The sequence below is a fragment of the Octodon degus genome, unplaced genomic scaffold (assembly GCF_000260255.1).
Source record: "Octodon degus isolate 3935 unplaced genomic scaffold, OctDeg1.0 scaffold00048, whole genome shotgun sequence".
Lineage (NCBI taxonomy): Eukaryota > Metazoa > Chordata > Mammalia > Rodentia > Octodontidae > Octodon > Octodon degus.
The window spans coordinates 568,199-584,886 of NW_004524624.1; the positions used below are offsets into that span (position 1 = coordinate 568,199).

At 43.5% G+C, this 16,688-nt stretch overlaps 1 protein-coding gene and 1 pseudogene across 1 annotated transcript in view; both read left to right on the forward strand.

Annotated features, from left to right (window-relative positions):
• Mcc (mutated in colorectal cancers) overlaps positions 1-16,688 on the forward strand; it is a 592,098-nt gene that overhangs the window by 217,995 nt on the left and 357,415 nt on the right. The gene's annotated exons all lie outside the window — the stretch shown is intronic.
• Positions 1-16,688, forward strand: part of LOC105742337 — a 36,037-nt pseudogene that overhangs the window by 546 nt on the left and 18,803 nt on the right.

A 16,688-nucleotide genomic window follows, 5' to 3' on the forward strand; every position in this document is an offset into this window, starting at 1 on the left:
GGCTGGCCAGATGTCTCAGCAGACTAAAGTGCCTGCTTAGGCAGAGCGCAGCTGCTGGGATTCAATCCCTGGAGTGTCACACCGGCCTCTCCCCAGTGGTGCATTGAGATGGTGATTGAGACTGAGTGTGGTGGCGCCTGCTTGTAATCCCAGCACTGGGGTAGCTGAAAACAGGAGAACCACTAGGAGTCTTATCTACGTAGTGAGACCCTATACTAAATACATTAAAAAATTTTTTAAAGCACATAGATACAAAAGGTGTATGATTATGTCTCCTAAAGTCTGCCAAAGCTTCATAGAGTGATTGTTGTTTGTCACTTGGTCAACCATCAAGGACCATCTGGCGCAGCCTGAGACAGCTATACTGTCCTGTTTACCTCCTGTGTGCTCAGTGGACTAGGAAGCTATTGATGAATCTATTTGTCATCTTCCCCTGATCAAACCAGGATAGGTGGTGTCTCTTACAAAGAATTTGTTTTGTTTTGTTTTTCCTGGTGGTACCAGGGATGAAACTCAGGACTTTGTGCTTGCCAGGCAAGCACTTATTCCACTGAGCTATCTCCCTGGCCCCACTTACAAATAATTTGCAGAGTACAAGTATTACCTTCCTCTGTGCTATGGCTTTCTTCAGACAGATATTGCTTGGCAACATAGGTTATAACAAATAAGTATAATATAGAAATTGATCAGAATTTGGTGGTACCACTCTGAAGGGTTTAGGGTTTGTGGATCACCAGTTTTCTGTTAAAAAAAAAATCACTATTGAAGACCAAGGGAATTGGCTGCTTCCCCACCTCTAACTCCATGGTCCTTAGCCTGACTGGATTTCTAGTCTGTCTCCTGTGGTTAGAGGCCAGTTAGCCCTCAGACTCCCCACTGCCAAATTCTGAGTAAGCTGTTCCAGGGAGCCAAGACTCAGAGTTCTCATATGCCCTGAACCCATGCACCCTGTTTGTGTATGGCTAGTTACATTTCTGAAACAAGGGAATACCGCTTGAGATCACCTCTGCAGGAGCCAGCTTGAGGAATATTCCCAGAAATGTCAAGCGTGCAGCTCACACAGGGGCAGTCAGTGAAGGACATTCAGGAAGGACACACTGGGAGCTTGCATGTTTTTTTGTTATGCACATATCCATAAAATGTTGATGAATCTGGCCATGGCAGTGAGTATCTTATAATCCCAGCATTCAGAGAGGCTGAAGCAGGAGGATCACAAATTCAAGCCTAGCCTGGGCATCTTAGTAAGACCCTGTCTTAAAATAAAAAAATAACAAGGACTGGAGTTTGAGTTCATTGCCAAGAAAAAAGAAAAACATTATTAGTGAGAATGACTGTTCATTGGAACACACTGAATAAGTTAAAAAAAAAAAGTAACTTTATAAACAGTTGCTCCACTCAAATGAAAAAATAAATAAAGTTGTACATGATCATGTAAGGGGCTTCCTTGGTAAGAACTGGAACATAATACAAATGCCCACATGGTATCCTTAAAATAGCAGTATTTTTGTACTGAATGAAAAATTATTCAAATTTCAAAGCTATTTGAATTTGTGGAGCCTTAAGAATGCCTTTGTGGTGGAGGATTTGTGTGGATTCTGGTTCCTTGTCCATTCCTGTATCATCACCATTTGTCATACAGCTTCGGCGTTTTTTAGTCTGTGAGAAGTGATAGGTCCATGGTGGGGAACCCATGGCACGTGTGCCATAGCAGACTGTCGGTTATCATTGAGAGCTCTAGAAAGTTTGGCATCACTGTCACAAGCAGTTACTGTGTTATAACCAGTAGCCATAGTTGACTCAGGGTTGCTCAAGGAGCCTCCCTTGAGAAATAACCTTCCTCTGTAGCCAAAGAAAGCAAGTAGCCTTTTTAAACTGCATATGTGGACAATCCCTTCATTCATAAAAACACATTAAAAATAATTTGTTTCTTCTAAAACCAAGTTCTGAACTGATAAAATAAAGTTTAAAAACAGAACTATCAGTAGTGAAAGGGGGCCAGGGAGATGGCTTAGTGGAATAAGCGCTTCCCTGGCAATCCCTGGTTCTGCCAAAAGTAAATAAATAAATAAATAAAAAATATTCAGAGTCTAGGATGGCTCTTAGAGCTTAAAAAAAAAAAAAGTGAAAGGCATTTATCCATGACCATTTACGAGACAAGAAACACAGTAATTTACACAGGCAAAGTTTAATTTAAAGAATTATTAACACGCTGGGAGTGGTGGCACATATCTCTAATCCTAGAATTCTAGGAGGCTGAAGCAGGAAGATGACAAAATCAAGCTCCACCTGGCAACTTGGCAAGATTGTGTCTCAAAATAAAAACAAAAAGATTGTGTGTGTGTGTGTGTGTGTGTGTGTGTGCGTGCGCACGCAGCTCAGTGAGAAGACTGAAAGTTCAATAGACAATACTGAAAAAAAAATGAACTAATAGCCAAGTATGACCTACTAAAGGGGTAAAGAAAACTAGTGAATATACGAATAGTGCACATAAAAAAGCAGCCCCACCAGAGCAGAGTTCCCAGGGAAGGAACGGATTGAAGAGGGCCCTCTCCTCACGTGCGGCTGATTCTGACTCTGCAAGGTGGCTGCGAGAAACAGCGCCGTTCCCGAGACACTTGGGCCAAGGCTGGCAAGCACAAAGCCCGCTCTGGAGAGCATTGGTGCCAGTTGCTGCAGTGCCGCACAAGAGGGCAGCTGCAGAACTCACGGGGCGTCACCGGGGAAGTGGAGGCAACGCCCACTGTGGTTTTCCAAATGGTTCCAATAAAGTGAGCAACCACAATTCAGGAATCCAGGCATCAGCACAAGTACAAACCTGGAAGAGCACAGCAGAGCCACACAGGGAATCTCCTTCTCCCTCCAGTGTCCCTGCAGCGCCCTCTACAGAGGAGACCTCTCTGCAGACTACACCCAGTACTGCAAAACAGGATAAAGAAGTGTGGATCCTAGAGGAAAGACACAAACTGAGAACCACCCTGGCAGTTTTAGCATTGAGAGTCTTCTGGAGCGTCCTCTACAAGTCTTTTAGCTAAGCATTCTTCCCTTTCTTGCACCACCAACTTCTGTGTTCTGCCTAAGAGTGGATGCTATAACTTTGTAGTTAACATGCTACTTCCAAAAAAGGTTACAAGATGATGTTGTACATACTTATGACAGCTATAATTCATTTGTTTCCCTGGCTTCCTTCATTTAAATGTCTTCACCAGTTTTCTTTTCTTTTTTTCTTAAACTGGGGATCGAACTCAGGACCTTGCTCTTACCCGGCAGGCACTTAGGCCATTGAGCTATCTCCCCAGCCCCACCAGTTATTTAAAATGCATCCCTAAAATGCTTTTGACATAAGGAACTTTACATTTCTCCTATAATTTTAAGATTCTGCAATCATCAGCTTGTCAACTCCAAAACTGAAAAGTTTGGGGTTCCCTAGCTGAAGCCTTTGTTCTAGACAGGGCGAGTTTCTGCTGCATGGTCAGAGCAAGGCTCATGGTTTTATGGGCATCCTCTTCTGGGCGTTGTTGAGGCCCAAAGAGTGAGAAATTGTTCTGCACAGGGGATGCTTGATGTATTTTAGCATTTTAGGGAAGAAGGGCTGTGCAAATAAACTGCTGGATTCTTTTAGAAAGTTGCTAAGGAACATTCTAGAAATTTCAAAAGCTTGAATTATCAATTCCAAACAACTGAGACTGGCTTTTTAAAAGCTAGAACTTGGATATATATTGACAGAGTCATTTGTTTTTATGCTGTTATTTCATATGCCAGTTATATACGGTGTTTCCTCTTAACATTTCAAATGACAGCATTTGTAAATACAGGTAAACCAGCCTCATGTTTGTGTAGAAGGTAGCGTGTCTTACTACAATGTTTAACGTCAGCTTCTCTCACTTTTGGACAACTTAGCTTGTTTGTTTGTTTGTTTGTTTTTTAATATTTATTTATTTATTTGTGGGGGGTGGGGCTGGCTGGCATGTGGTGCTGGGGGATTGAACCGGGGTCCCTGTGCTTTGCTAAGCTTGTTCTAAGTAGGTGCTTTAGACCACTGAGCCATCTCACCAGCCCTTGTTTGTTTGTTTGTTTGTTTGTTTGTTTGTTTGAAGACCAGATCACTTTACTGGGGTGTGTGGGAGTTGGGAGAAGATACCGAAAAGACGCTTTGTAGGAGACCTGACGTTCCCAGCACGGCTGGATCTCTCGAGGTCCACCGTCGCCAAGAACTCTGGACAGTTTAGCTTTAATTTTGCCCATTTTAAGATGTAATTTTGTACCTTTTTTTTTTTTTTTTTGCTAATGTAAGTTACATTTTTTAAAATAAAAAAGTAGTTGTAAGTTGTGCAGATAAAATTATGTGAATTTAAAAACCAGTGTAGTTCTTGCCTAGAATGTGTGAAGCCCTGGGTTTAATTCTTATCCTACAAAAACAAAGACAGGAAGTTTTGTTCTTCTGTGGCTGCATTTTAGAGAAATGCAGTTCTTCCTCTCCACCACCTCCTCCTCCTCCTCCTCCTCCTCCTCCTCCTCCTCCTCCTCCTCCTCCTCCTCCTCCTCTCTCTCTCTCTCTCTCTCTCTCTCTCTCTCTCTCTCTCTCTCCCCCCCCCCCCGTCCTCTCCTCTCCTCTCCCTCTTTCTCTCTCAACTGAATGCAGGGGTGCTCTATTACTGAACTACATCACCAACCCCTTATTTAAACTTTTGAGACAAAGTCTCATTAAATTTCTCAGGCCGGGCTCAATCTTGTGATCCTCCTCTTTCAGCCTCCCCAGCACTGGGACTTAAGTCCTGTATGAAAAATAAGAAATAGAGGCCAGCAAGATAGCTCAGCAAACTAAACCGTCTGCTTAGGCAAGCTTAGGCAAGCGCAGGGACCATGGTTCAATCTCCACTACCACAAGCCACACCAGCCCTGTATCCAGGGCAGGCTGAGTTAGCCAGAGTCTGGATATGGTGGCCAGGGCCAGCCAAATAGCTCAGCTGATTAAAGAGCCTGAAGCAGGAGCAGGGGCCAAGGATTTGATCCTGGGGCCTGCTGTGCTGGCCCCAACCCCTGGGGGTGTGCTGAGACAGCAATTGAGACTGGGCATGGTAGCACACACCTGTAATCCCAGCTCTTTGGAGGCTGTAAACAGGCAGATCACTAAGAGTCTGATCTAGTAGTGAGATCCTGCACACCCTGTAGACCTTTCCCTAAAAAAATACAAAAAAAAACAAAGAAAAGGGCCAAGGTCATAGGCTAGTGGCATAGTGCCTGACTGACAAGCACAAGGTTCTAAGTTTGATTTCTGTACCAAAGGAAAAAAAAAAAAAAAAAAGGACATTCATTGTGTCTCCAGATCAATTTGAAACTGGTAGTTTTGAGCTCAGTTAGATTTTACAAAAAGTCACCTCTGTTCAACCCTTCATCAGTATAAAGGAAAAGATATATATTAATATAAAACTATCATTTTAATTCACATTTTTTAAAATAAATGGCATTGAAGTACACAGATATTGCTTAAAGGCATTTGAAAGGAAAAGTTAGAAACTTGGCGCAAGTACAAGGCCAGCCTGGACTACACAGTGAGAACCTGTCTCAAAAACAATCAGAATTGGTATAGATGCTAATGTTAAAACAAGTTTGGGGGCCAGGGAGATGGCTCAGTGGAATCAAGTGCTTCCCTGGCAAGCGCAAGGGCCTGAGTTCAATCCCCGGTTCCGCAAAAAAAACAAGCTTGCAGGTGGACATAATGGGCACACCTGTAGTTCCAGTAGGCTGAAATGGGAGGGTTCCAAGTTTAAGATCAGCTTGGTTAACAATTTGAAAGTAGCTCTGGTAGAACACTTGCCCACCACACACACACAGCCCTGGCTTCAATCCTGAGAACTCACTGATTAAAAAAGCTGGATCTGTATTGTCAAAAGATAAGTAATTGACATCTAATCAGCTTATTTCAGACAGTTGGTGCTGCAAGTTTCTTTCCGTAAATAAAATTACTATTTCTTTCTATAAAAAAAAGAAAGGAAAAGTTATTTCTTTGAATATTGACTTGCCACTTAAGAGACTTCAGTAAGTGTACAGAGATGATTATGGTATGTTGTAATTTTTATAATGATTAAATTATTAAACTCTTCATAAGCACTTTTTAATCTTTAAAATACTGTGCAAGCATAAATTTGAGATTGAGTTCTAACATTCTATTAAAATAATATTTTGGGAGAAGAACTTTAATTTGACAAAAATCTATTTTCCTTCATTTGGGAAGGTAAAGTTATACTTAGACGACTATCGATAATCCTGTTATGGCCATTCTTAGTGTAAAATCCACAGTACGATTTGCTGGCTTAAGTTACTGGCTTTTTCCTCGCAAGGCTCTTGGTTCTTTCCCAGCAGCATCTGACCTTGGCTTTGCCTCCATTTCCTCCTTATCTGTGTGACACAGGGAAGGAGCCCCGAGCTTACAGAGCGGGCAGTGAAATCCTTGTCGTATTCTCTCATGCCTAAGTCAGATGGAGAGAGAATGTGGCTTCTTCCCAATAAGTAATCATCATCATGACCTAGAAAAGGCAGATGCTGTGCCCCTCACGAGCTCAGGACCTCAGGGTGAAGGGGTGCCTGCACCACAGTCCTGCTGCTGGCCAGCAGTGCTCCTGGATAACGCAGGTTCACACACCTATAGTGCTTCAAAAGACTGAGAGTTGCCAACTTTTTGTGATGTCAAAAAATCAACTATCTGGGCTGGGGAGATAGCTTGATGGCATAAAAAACCTGCCTGGCAAGTACAAGGACTTGAGTTTGATCCCTGGTACTGCATGATGAGTAGCCCTGGAGTCCTGGGTATGCTGTGTCAGCCCCAAAATTGGGCGTGGTGGTACATGTCTGTAAGCACTAGGGGGGCTGAGACAGGAGGATCACTATGAGTCCAAATGGGGTAGCAAGACCCTGTACCCAAAAATAAAATCTACATGTTATCTGTCTTAGTTACTTTTCTCATTGCTGAGACAAAACAGCTGACACCTGAAGTTAAAGGAGGGAAGCTTATTTAGCTCACAGTCTGTAGAGGTTCCATTTATGCTTGGTTGACCCCAAGGCAGGTAGTGTGGGCAGAGGTGCACTGCAGTGGAGAAACAGTTCATGGTGAGCAGAAGGCAGCAAAGCAAGCAGGTGCCAAAATCAGCTTCTTTCTAACCCTTGTGTAGTCTATCTAGGCTACCTGCCTTGAGCCTTAGGGCAGGGAGCACTCACCTCCAGAACTATTCCAAACTGATCTGTGAACTGATTTAGTAGTCACACAACCTTAATCGCAGTGTCATGCTCTCTAGATCCAGCCACCTCTGAAAAAACCCCAACTATTGCCCCATGAGTATTTTGAGGACATCTAGACTTAAACCATAACATTATCTAATATTGCCACCATTGCATCAGAAGAAAACTTTTTAGCTCCAAAGGTAGGCACTAAATACTCTTTTTTTCCCCTTCAAGTAAGTAAATGAAAGCACAAATTAACTTCATGGAAGAACTTAGTTATACTTTCATGTTCTTCTGCTAACTGATCTAATGTCAGCCTGGATGAAATTCTCTAGAAAAGTGATGAATGAACTTCAATCATTCATGCTGAGTTCTTATGTGAGAATTCAGATGAGTTGTTTCATGTCTTTTAAAGCCTCTTCATTCTAAAAAAAAAATAAAATAAAAATAATAATATAGCCAGATGTGCCTATAATCCCAACACTCAGGAGGTTGAGGCAGGAGGATTGCAATGATTTTGAGGCCAGCCTGGGATACATAGTGAGTTCAAGCAGTCCTGAACTATATAAAGAGACCATGTCTCAAAAGAAAGCAAAATAAACTAAAAAAAGAATATATTTTTCATGTGGTTGTAGCAGGGATTGAATGAGATATACATATAAAATGCTCAATAAAATGCCTTATCAAATTAGATGCTCAATAAATGATAGTGATTGTTGTTGTTTGTTATCTCATTATTAGAAGCAAATCTTGAACATTTCTGCAAGTACATTTGGAGAAATATTTTGAAAAAGGTAAATATTTCTGAAGAAAAGAGATCTCTCTAGAATATTTTAATGTATTCATGTATGTGGGGAGGTACTAAGGATTGAACTCAAGTCCTTCCTATTGAACTATATCCCCAGTCCTTTTTGTTTTTTAAATTTTGAGGTGGGATTTCCCTAAATTCTTCAGGTTGGACTTGAACTTGTGATCCTCCTGCCTCAGCCTCCCACAGTGCTTAGTGTACAGGTGTGCAACCTATGCCTGACTCCAGTCTTTTTTTATGAGTTAGAAGTTGTCTTCAGGTGGTGGTGTTGTCTTAAAAATTATAATGAATAATCATGTATGTAGAATGTAATTTGAAATACCAGATCATGAAAAAAAAAAAAAAAAGGTAATTCCTGCCTACAGATGAGTCCTTTTTAGAAAAACCTCTGTCTCATTTCTACCTTTGCAAAACAGGGGTAAGTCAGATGTCAGTGCTGCATGTCTATGAGTTCAGCATCCTGGAAGACTGAGGCAGGAGGGTTGCAAGTTTAAGCCCTGCCTGGGTAGCTTAATGACTTAGCAAAATTCTGTCTCAGAAAATAAAGATGTAGCTCAATGTGAAAACCTGCATTTGATTCCCAGTATGAGAAAGGAAGCAAGAAAAGCAAGAAGGAAGGGAAAAAAGGCAGGGAGGAAGGCAGGCACCAAGGATATGGGGCCAGATCAAGATCTGTCTTTGGTCATTTGAGAAGTCAGCAACATGACTGGACAATGTACTTCCTGGTACCCGCTGCAGGCAGCACCACATCCTTAACCAGGCAAGAGAAAGCAGTGCATTGGAGGAATTGCAGAAGCCTGTGTCTTCCTCACGACCATCGCTGTTGGCTTTGTGTTCCTCTGTGCTGTCTGGTGGCACTGGCTTGTGTGTCCTCTAATCCCCTCTGCAGAACTGATGTGCAGCCGGACACGCCAGTGCAGGTGACCAGTGGTGAGAATATTGGCATGGGGGGAGAGAGAGAGACTCCTCCCCAGAGTCTCTCTCTCCCCCCTGCCTGGGCCTCTCCTAGGAACTCACAGCCCTGCATAACTCAGCATGTGAGGGGTCAGTGCTGCCCTGCAAGGGGAAGATAGTACTGCTGCCAGCAGGCATCTTAGGGCGCCTGTGCTGGTGGCCAATACAGCCTGTGCCACACCCATTCTGATATACTTTTAATACTTCTTATCCTTTTGGCAATCTGTTGGGTGAAAACAAGAAGTCCATTTGTAGGGCCTGAGAAGAGTGTGCCCTAGCACACAGTGAGGTGGTGGGAAGCCATCCTATGTCGCTCTCTTAAATAAGCTATGTTATTTTGGACAATGATTCTGGGGACAGGTCAGCAGAGATTCACACTTTATTCTGTTTGCTACAATCTTTGGGGCAAAATCACTGATACAGGGATTTTGAAAACATTTAAATACACACTAGAGGGCAGTGGTCCCATATCTCCATGCCTGGCGGTTCACCACTCCTTGGCATTGTTCTGCCTTTGCTTTCGAGCCGCCTGTGCCAGTAGAAGACCAGCCGCTTGGCAGCACCCTGCCTGTCATTCCTCAGAGTTACCACTCTTTCCTTCTTCCAGAGACTTATCTCTGGGACTGGAATAGCACAGCTGCTATTAAAATCTTAATGAATTTTTCCTTAAAAAAGAAAAGGCAAAGAAGGAGATAGGATACACATATTCTTGGTTTATGATAGTAAGGTTTTCTATCTTTGCATCTTTGTTTTGGAGGGTGAAATCCTGAAATAAAAATGAGAGAGAAGCCCAGCATGGTGGTGGTGGTGCTGGGTTTACACCTGTGATCCCAGCACTCTGGGACGCTGGCCCATCATAAGCTTGGGGCCAGCCTGAGCAACTTAATGTAATAACAACTTAGCTCAAAATATAAAAAGGGCTGAGGTTGTAGTTCAGTGGGTTCAGTCCCTGCCACTGCAAATGAGCAAATAAATGAGTATTGAAATTATACTTAAATAGGGCTGGAAAAATTGCCCAGTGGATAGGCCCTGGGTTCAATCCCTAGTACTGAAAATAAAAAAAGAAAGGATGAAAGGAAAGGTAGAGTGAGGCTTTCTCATGTTATATACCTGTATGCATCTGCAGAGCCACCAGCCTCTCCGTGAGCACTAACGAGAGCTGTACCTACCTGCTCTCTCTGGCTCCTAAGTAGGAGGCTCTGTGCTTTTCAGGAGACGGGCCACAGGCCAGCTCCACTATACACTATGGGAACAGACTGGGGAACAGAGCTGGTGAAGCTGCCAGGCTGTGTCTGCAGACTTATGGGTAGACGAGAGAAGCCCCAGTGCAGATTAGCCACGTAATGGATTTCAAGAAAAAAGCAAAGGGACATGAGGAAGGATGTCATTGGGTTATTTATGAGTTAGCTTTTGATAGGATATGAGGAGCCTAAATAAGGATCTGATTTATTTTTAATAACTTTTGGTTGTTGTACTGTGTTTTTGAAAGGAATAACCCCTTGAAACTGGATGATGTGGTCCCTGATTTATACCAGTTCTGTATAGAAGGAACTTAGAGGAAATTGCCTTTTGGCTCTGTGGAATCTGCAGCAGGTCCGTGTGTGTGTGTGTGTGTGTGTGTGTGTGTGTGTGTGTTCTCAGTGTGTTTACTCTGAGTTACAGGCAGAAAGAAGATAAGGTGCTTTTCTCTGGACCTGCTTCCCTGGAGGCCTGGGTCAAAGGAAAGCAATCTGGAACCTTGTCATGTCCCACATTCTGTAACAAACAGATGGGTGTTTCTCTTAATGTTGCTACTATTTAATGAGCATCTATTATATCCTACCTATTGTATTAAAATAATCTAATTTAGCTATGTATGGATCTGCATGCCTACAATCCCAGGACAGGTTTGAGTCTGCCCTGGGCAACTTAGTGACTTGATGAATTCCATCTCAAAAGAAAAAAGAAAGAAATGGCTGGAGATATAGCACAGTGCAAAGACTGTTGGATGAATTCTCATTAGTTAAAGAAAAAACCTAAGGTAAGCATAGATTGTCCTGTTCAATTCTCATAACAACTTTATGTCACAATTCCCACTAGAATCCCGGTTAGCAAGGGGGGATCTGAGGACTGGAGAGGTTGCCAAGGTACAGCAGGATGAGATATAGGCCCAGGTTTGTCTGACTCCCCAGCTTCAGCTTGTAGCCTCTCATTTAAATGAGCCCAAGAGGACAGTGGTTGCTGCTGGCAGTACATGGGAAAGTGTCACTTCTCCTCACCTCCCTGAGCAGTGCTGCCCCACACAGCCTCTACTGGATATAAATTTCTTGTGAACTCCTCAACAGGAACAGCACTGGTGCTCTGGCTGTTCTGAGGGTAACCTCGACCGATGTGTCCTCCCTCTCTGTCCTTGACTCTGTTCCCATCCCTGTCCTTGACTCTGTCCCCGCCCCTGCCCCAATGACTGGCCTTTTCATTTTTCTGATTGTGTATAAGACAGTGTCATTGAAGAGTAATTGAAGCCCTTGGTGGATTCATGTTTGGGCCTCCTGACACAGATGTGTAGTCATTTATCCTCAGAGGACAGGGAGGATTAGCATTAAATGCTGAGAGAAATGCACCTGCCACTTTGATGAAGTCAGGCGCATCTATCACAGATGCATTTGGAACCCAGAGACCTCAGGCTAATTGCCAGGAATGCCGGGGTCTTTCTTTAGCTAGGCTTAACCGTGGAGAGAAAAAGAATGATGAGAGAAGAGGGAGAGACATCACCCCCAAAAAAACTTTTCAGTGTATTGTTCAGGGGCAGATGAGCAATCCATTCCCCAGCTCTATCTTCTTGTAACTTTTTTTATTTGAGACAGTGTCTCACTATGTAGTCAGGCTGGCCTTGAATTTTCAGTTATCTTCCTGCCTCAGCCTTCTGAATGCTGGGGTTACAGTCATGGGCCACCACACTTGGTTTCTCATTTATAACTTTGAGGTAGCAACAGTGTTATGCCATAAATTAGAGTAAAACTTCTGGAAAACTGAAGCAGGCAGAGGTAGCCTACTGTTGAGTCTACCTACTGTTATTCCTATAAATAACCAGTCACATTTGTTACACATATACTATGTGTGGGATGTTGGCAGCAAAGCCTTGATGGTTATATCTTATTTAATTCTCAGACAGCCAGGTCCTCTCCAAGCCTGGCTGTCCCCACCCCTCCTCCGGCTCTGTACCATTTGTTTCTCCTGGCAAGGGTAAGGCACTTCCTATTCATCAGACTGACATTGATGTAAGTTCACAAAGAGCATTGTCAGGGACATGAGTGAGAAGAAAGAGCAGATGTATGAATTAGAGTATCAGTTGTTCTTGTATCCAGGAGAATAAGCATTTTCTAGATGTTAAATTTTATTCCATATTTGTCAATGGCGGTATATGTTTCCCAGTAAAGAACAATAACTAATATTTTAATAACACAGGTGTCCATGGTCCATGTATGCTTCAGTTTCCATTTCAGTTATTCCATGTCTGTACTTGCCTCATTGCAACCCTGTGTTGGAACTCAGTGAGGACTCTAGGAGTAGGAAAGGCCTGGGAGAAACAAGGATGTTACTAAGGGGTAAGGATGTGGAGGAGGTTGATATGATACACACACACACACACACACACACACACACACGAGAGAGAGAGAGAGAGAGATCACTTTGGACACTTCTGCTCTCTGTTAGTCTCTCTATGCCATCACACCCTCTCGTTCAGTCTCCTTCCTATGAGGATACACATTCTTTCCCAACACTGTCTGTCACCACTTGGGAATTTTCCAGTCTCTGAACATGGCCTTAGTATCCTGCTCTTCCACTTTGTGTGCTTTGTTGAAGCATCTTTTGCTGCTTGATGAGCAAGTTTATTGGTCATCATCTGAAAAATCTTCCTAGATGACTTTAGTCTTGTTTAACTCTCAGAGCCTGCTGCTGTGCTCTAAGGAAGTTTTCCCTTCTTTTGAGTTACCTGATCGTTCTCCTGGGCTAAGGCGGTTGGCTCCACCTCTTCTTTCCAGTTTTTCTTTGGCTTTATCCTGGAGACTGGATTCTCTCATATAGCAGCAGCATGAGCTTTCCTTTTCAGACAGTACTGGGGATTGAACCTAGGGTTTTTATTAACATTTTGTTAATATATGTTTGCAGCACATGATTACATTATTGTAAGGGTTTGTACATGTACGGAATACATCAATTATTTTTACTCTTTCCCTACCATCTTTCTCTGTTCCTCCCAACTCTTAATCCTTTTCCCACTTGAAAAAGCAGCATTCCCATTCTTTTCTTTGATTCTTTCTTTCTTTCTTTCTTTCTTTCTTTCTTTCTTTCTTTCTTTCTTCCTTCCTTCCTTCCTTCCTTCCTTCCTTCCTTCCTTCTCCTTTTTCCTAATTGAAAAAGATCTCCCTACTTCCTATCATCTATCTTTTGTTTTGTTTCTTTATTTATATTTTGGATTTCTCAAAAACCAGAATCCAAGTGAGATTTAAATTTGTGTGTGTGATTTATTTTGCTTATATACAGCTCTTCCATCATACTTAGAGTGACACTGTTCTTTACATACTGAGAGAACTGTGTCCTGTAAGCATCTTCATCTTCTCACATTGGGTAAAGCGCACACCCTACAACATGCTGGTCAGTGTGCTCCTGCTTTGAACTGCCCGGTTTCAAAATCATAGCCAGGAAATCATTTGGTGCTAGGAGGGGTAGGCAAGCTTCCACCATTGCACCCTTCATGGCCCCCCGAACTACTGCTAGTTGCAGTTCTGGCAAGGCCTGCCTCCCAATAGCAGGAGAAATCACCAGTGCTTTCCACCTGTGTTCATCTGAAGTCACCTCCACCTGGCCTGCAGTGATCTTGCCCCTGCCACACCTGCGGAGAAGCTGTAGGCACCAGCAACAGACCAGTGCAGTATGTGGCAGCATAATTTGCTAGGCTAACTTTCACAACATATTTTGGTAGTTTGTGTCCATATACTGCTCAGATTATCATATTCCCTTCTTTGACATAAGCAAGCGGACAAATTATATCTCTGTTACTTACACAAACTATTACCCTGTATTTGTGCTTGTTGTACAGTTTTTTTTTTTTTTTTTTTTTTTTTTTTGTATTTTAGGGAAGGGTCTACAGGGTATTCAGGGTCTCACTACTAGATCGGACTCATAGTGATACGCCTGTTTACAGCCTCCCAAGAGCTCGGATTACAGGCATGCATCACCTTGCCCAGTCTCAATTGCCATTTCAGTGTGCCCCAGGGGTGGAGCTGGCGTGGCAGGCCCGGGAATCAAACCTCTGGCCCCTGCGCCTGCTTGCAGGTGCTTTAATCCACTGAGCTATTTGACTGGCCCTGTTGTACTTATTTGTGTCCTGGATCACCAAATATTTATGAGCATAGTTACCAGTTTTTTCCTCTTCTCAATTTCACTTTGTATCTCTTAAAGTAGAAAAGCTTATTCTTGACAGCTTTAATAAACCCCTTGTCTTAGTTATTTTTCTTCTTGGTAGGACAAAATACCTAACGCTCTAAGTTAAAAGAGGAAAGATTTATTTAGCTCACAGTTTGGAGAGGTTTCACTTCATAGTTGGCTGGCTCCAAGGAAGGGTGGTATCACAGAGGGACATCACAGAGAAGAAACGGTTTGTGGTGGGCAGAAGGCAGCAAAACAGTGAAGAAGCCTAGGAACAAGCAACAAGCAATGACACTCTTTCTGTCTTTTAGCCTATCCAGGCTGTCTACCTTATTAGCTCTCACCCAGGGTGGGGCAACTTTAATCGTTGGATCAAACATGAACCAATCCCATTACCACATCCTTGATCCCAGCACCACAAATCTTAGATCCATCTCCAAAAAGTGCCACTTGTGACTACATGAGGCTTTGGGGTGGACACTTGATACAAGCCACAACACCCCTTTCTCCAGTCCCAGGTTCCAAACTGACTATCTTTCTTTGCCCGCCTCTCCCCACACGCGTGAGCTCTGGGTGACAACTATCAAAGCCACACTGGAGTGGCAGCCAAGCACAAATCCCAGCATCTTTCAAAGAAATGTGACACATTCCTTAAGAGAAAATGTTCACTTCATTATAGAAGTAGGCCTTTTTAAGAGCACTCTGAAATAAAGAACCATTTACAGAATCTTGATCTAAACAGTATAATATAATCTGCCCTAATTTGGGGCCAGCCAGATAGCTCAGAGGATTAAAGCACCTGCTTAGGCAGACACAAGTGCCAGGGTTTGATCCCCTGTGCGCTATGCTGGCCCCACCCATGGGGCAGGCTGAGATGGCAGTTGAGACTGGGCGTAGTGGCATGCACCTTGCCCTGTACTAAATACATAAAAAAAAAAGTGCCCTAATTTACATTTAACAATACTTTATTCATTAGCATGGAAAAACATGAACAAAAAGAGTGTTGAGAATGACTGAACCCATACATCGTTGTGAGAGTCATAGAAAATTTATTATAAATAATATAGCACTAACTAAGGTTTGAATGGGACCCATCTAAAATTCACATTGAAACTTAATCTGCTTTGTGGGGATAATAAGAGGTAGTAGGGTCTTTGGGGAAGTGTTTCTATCCTGAGCACTTTTAACAAAAGGCTGGGAGAAATTAGGCTCTTTGTTCCATCCTCTGCCCATAAGAAAATAGCGTATCCCCTTTCTTAGGATACTGTGATCATGTGCCATCTTGGACTACCTTGTCACCTTTGTCTTGGGCTTTGCAGCTTCTAAAATGCGAATTATGGATTTCTGCTCTCAGCTGTGCATGGTAGCATTTGTCTGTAATTTCAGCATCCAGGAGGCTGAGGCAGGAGGATCACAAGTTTGAGCCTAGCCTACGCAACATAGAACCTTAGTGAGACCTTACTTCAAAAATGAAAATAAGAGACCCAGTCCTAGCCCTGGCCCGGTGAGTGTGTAGGAGAGCTTCTGGCTACCCTGCACCAGCGGGGCCTACTGGTCCCAGCCCAGGCACAGCGTGAGTGAGACCCTCTTCCACCCCCTTGAGGCACCCCCCCACCACTCTGCAGCACCTCCCCAACCCCGCCTGCCCAGTAGGAATTTCTGCCGCATTCCAGAAACCCCCAGATCTAATCCTAGCCCAGGCCCAGTGAGTGTGTGGGAGAGCTTCTGGCTACCCTGTGCAGCCATGACCTACTGGACCCAGCCCAGGTGCAGCATGGGTGACACCCTCTTTCACCCTCTTGGGATGCCCCCCATCACTCTGTAGTACCTCCGCACACCATGCCCACAGAGTAGAAATTTCTGTCGTGTTCTGGGAACCCCAAGATCCAGTCCTAGTCCAGGCCCAGTGAGTTTGTTGAAGAGCTGCCTCTCCCCCCATTCCACCTTGTCCCCTCCAGACTCAGCTCAGGCCTGGCATACAGGCCTGGGGTGAAAGCCTGCGGCATCAATCCCTGCAGAAAGTGTAGAGGACAAAACCACCCAGCTACTTCAGGAGCAGAACATCTTGCAAGACGGGTACAAAAGGTTCACCCCACAGGGCAGCAACTAGAAGGAACTGAGCACAGCAGCCAGACCCAAGCCAGTCATGGTTGGATAAATCCAAACTTTGTAGATCTACACCTGAACTTCAGTAGGTATGAAGCCTATAACTGCACCAAAGATCTACAACAAAGGTCAGAAGACAGTGCTACACAAAATGACAATGAGAAGGAGCAAAATGCAATCTCAGAACCCAAGCCCA